Raw genomic sequence first — 3,477 nt, forward strand, 5'->3', positions numbered from 1 at the left:
GAAATTCAATTATTAAAAAGGTAAAAAAATAGAAACAAGATTTTGGATAATTATTGGTGCTTATTTCTTAGAATTTAATCAAAACAGGTGAAAGTGCTTGAAATGTAACAATTTGGTAACTTTGTGTGGGAATAGCAGGTGCAGAAAGACAACATTCACACACACAGACACCTACAATCAGACACGACCACATAAAGACGCACAGACAGACACACAGATACACATCAAACAACGCATTTCACGGGGAGAGGCAGGGGAGAGCAGCGGAGGAAAAGCGCATTTCCGGTGTGGGAGGATCCCCTGCCTCTCCCCGTTGCTGGCAGCCCCTCGCCGGGCGCCGCGACCGGCTCTGGGTCGGTTTGGCAAGAACGGGATTGTTGGGTTCAGGAAAAGAAAAACTGGGCTAGGTTCGGAAAACGGGCATACCATCGGAGTTCACTAAAACGCAGTCTACAAAACCTTGGGAGCATTACGCACGATCACACGTGTGGTCAAAAGGTTGCGGAAAACTGGGAACATTTTTACGCATGGAAATTCTTTATTTGATTATTGGGAGGAATGTTGTGACGACAAATTTCACCATGCTTCACGCAACTTTTTCTTGCTTAACAGGTTTTATAAATGAGGTCCCTCGGAAACCCGGACTCGATTTTTCAGTACTTTTAAATAAAACCTGTTAATTCACATTCCGGGCTCTGCGTTCTGTCTGCATTTGGGTTCTGTTCGCCATTCAAACCTAACACAAGCAGCAATAACACAGGTCAAGCAATTGGCCCGTTCCAAACAGGCACATTTTGAATGGACACTGTGCTAGTACTAATGGATGAGAGGCTCATGCTCCTCGGCTGAGCTATAACTGTAGCTAACCAATACTCCTAGCTCACCTGAGCTAGCTTACGCTACGGTTCACCCAAGGAGCACAAGCCTCTCGTCCATTAGTATGCTTCCTTCTGCATGGTGATACGGTTGGTAGGTGTAGTTTGGTAGAAAGTTCTACATGCGACTGCTCACACAACCATTAACCCTTGTGTTGACTTTGGGTCAAATTGATCCGTTTTAAATTTTTGTTTTATATCAGAAAATATGGGACCTAGAAATAAGCACTGAAAATGTGTAGAAGAAAAATTTAAAACGTTGGAAAAAGCAAAAACAAACAAAAACGTTTTTTTTTCAAGGTTGACGGGAAGACAACGAGTTAAAGCTAGTTGTTTTTTTTTTACTTTATAAAAAACTTTTTGTCATTTAACTTTTATGTTGACAAAGTGGCAAAGTAGCAAATAATATGAAATTCATGTGGTCTACAATAAACCAAATTTTAAATAAAGGAAAACATTTAAATCCTTTCCCACTGACTTTAAAGTAGGTGGTAACCCAGCTAACAATTTTTGGTTCCCAGAACGTTCTGGGAACGTTCGTTTTTGGTTGCGCGAACGTTCCCTGAAGGTTAGGTTTGGTTGTGTTTTCGTTGTGTTTTCGTTATTATGGAAAGTTGGTTGAACGTTCTGGGAACGTTCGTTTTTGGTTACATCGAACGTTCTCCGAACGTTGTCAGAACGTAACCCTAACCCTTAGAGAACGTTCCCCTAACGTTCCACTTACGTTGCAACCTTTAGAGAACCTTCCCCTAACGTTGTAACCTTTATGGAACGTTCCCCTAACGTTGCAACCTTCAGGGCACGTTCCCCTAACGTTCTTTTTTACATTCCCCTAACCTTTAACAAACTTTAACAGCAATGATACTAATTTTATTATTACTTTAAACCGTCTGCATGAGCAGGAATTCATTATTATATATTAGCAGGAATGAATGACCAGGCAAACTTGATTGGATTTAAAACTTTAATTAACAATATACAAAGAATAATAAAAAAAATACAAAATAGATAAGGATGTAGAGTGCAAAGTAATAGTGCAAATGTATTGTGCAAAATGCATATTGGAATGATAAAGTATGTAATGTGTAGGTGAATGGCCAAAGTGGGGATGGGCCCACTTATCAGCAGTTCAGGAGAGTGATGGCAGAGGGAAAGAAGCGGTTCTTGTGTCTGGTTGTTTTTGTGTGCAGGGATCTGTAGCGCCCGCCAGAGGGGAGGAGGCATGAGGATGGCAGCAGTGTAGAAGATGGCCAACAGCTCTTGCTTCCGCAAAAAAAAAAAAAATAGAGCTCCATGGTTTTGAAGGCTCAGTCCTTCTCAGCTGACCTAAAAAGAAAGAAACAAAAGTTTGATTTTTTTATTATTATGATTATTATTAACATCACAGAAGAATTTCAATTTACCGTCTGTGTGGGGCAAACTTCAGTACCAATCAAGTCCTCCGCGTCTGCTGCAGTCAGCGCGGGGAAGTTTTTCTGGGAGACCGCTAGAGTAGAAGTCAAAATGAAGCAACGTTACAAGTCAAATTAAAACCTCTTATTAGCCAAGCTAAGCATAATACTGATGTGAACAATAAAATAACACCTGCCTGTTATAACCCTGCAGATAGTCAGGTCCTGGAAGGCCTTCTTTCCCTTTCTGCCCCGCAGGATATACAGTTTTAGAACATCATTGGTTGCGACTCGCCGTAGCATGTGACGGATGGCAGTACCTCCGGTCGAACCTCCGGGCTTGTCAGGAAAAGTTGCTGTAAAACGTATAGAAACACAAATTATACACATGGAACAAAGTGGAGAGCTTGTACAATCTCATTTTGTAAGAGAAGTCAGTTCTGTTATAATTTAAGTTATGCAAAAGCCACTGTACCTTCAACTGGGTCCCAAGATGAAGTGGGAGGCCGAGCTTGCGTTAGAATACACCCATCCAGCTCTGGGCGATCAGCTGGTTTCCTGTGTGGTGTTGACTCATCTAAAAAGAAAGTAGATATGAATATTGGTCAGTTCATTTATGGTAGGTTTCTTGCAAATGCCATTGCATAACTACTATACATTAGACAATTGCAAAAAAAAAAACTTACATGCAGGTGGTGGTGGCAGTGATGTCTACTGACCTGAAAAAAGGCAGGAAGAGACAAACACATCAGAACAGTCACATGATAAGCACCAGGTTGAGTGTCAGTAGTTCCATGGTAGGAATATGACTCTGGTTTCTTAAATGCATGTATAAATGTTAACTTACAGACAGGGCTTCTAGACACACACTCCGTCCTGGAATGCTTTCTTGCTTGAGGACCGGAGTCATCTGAAATAAAAGACCATACAATTTGTACTGATTGCAAAAATAATATTTGAATGTATACAGTGTAAACAAACATTACAACATATCGCATCAAAATCACTACAAAACACTAAGAAGGCTCGACACAACATGAAACTTTGCCCAAAGTCTCACCAGGGGATTTACACATGAACTCGAGCATTGAGAACATTGTTTGTGCACAAAGAGTTTACCAAAAATAAAAAAATTTTAACAAGTCGCTGCTTGACTGGCAAGATGGCGACGAGGGGAAAAACAAATGCTGAAGTGAGTTGTTGAACCTTTT

General features: G+C 40.8%; 1 long non-coding RNA gene across 1 annotated transcript; it reads right to left on the reverse strand.

Moving 5' to 3' along the window:
- Positions 1 to 2,463: 2,463 nt before the first annotated feature.
- LOC120557994 lies at positions 2,464 to 3,194 on the reverse strand. Its single transcript, XR_005639042.1, has 3 exons — positions 2,953 to 3,194; positions 2,742 to 2,843; positions 2,464 to 2,622 (listed from the first exon to the last, which is right to left on the reverse strand). It is a non-coding gene; the product is annotated as an uncharacterized LOC120557994 (long non-coding RNA).
- Positions 3,195 to 3,477: the final 283 nt, after the last annotated feature.

Source organism: Perca fluviatilis, chromosome 4 (genome assembly GCF_010015445.1).
Source record: "Perca fluviatilis chromosome 4, GENO_Pfluv_1.0, whole genome shotgun sequence".
NCBI classification, from domain to species: Eukaryota; Metazoa; Chordata; class Actinopteri; order Perciformes; family Percidae; genus Perca; species Perca fluviatilis.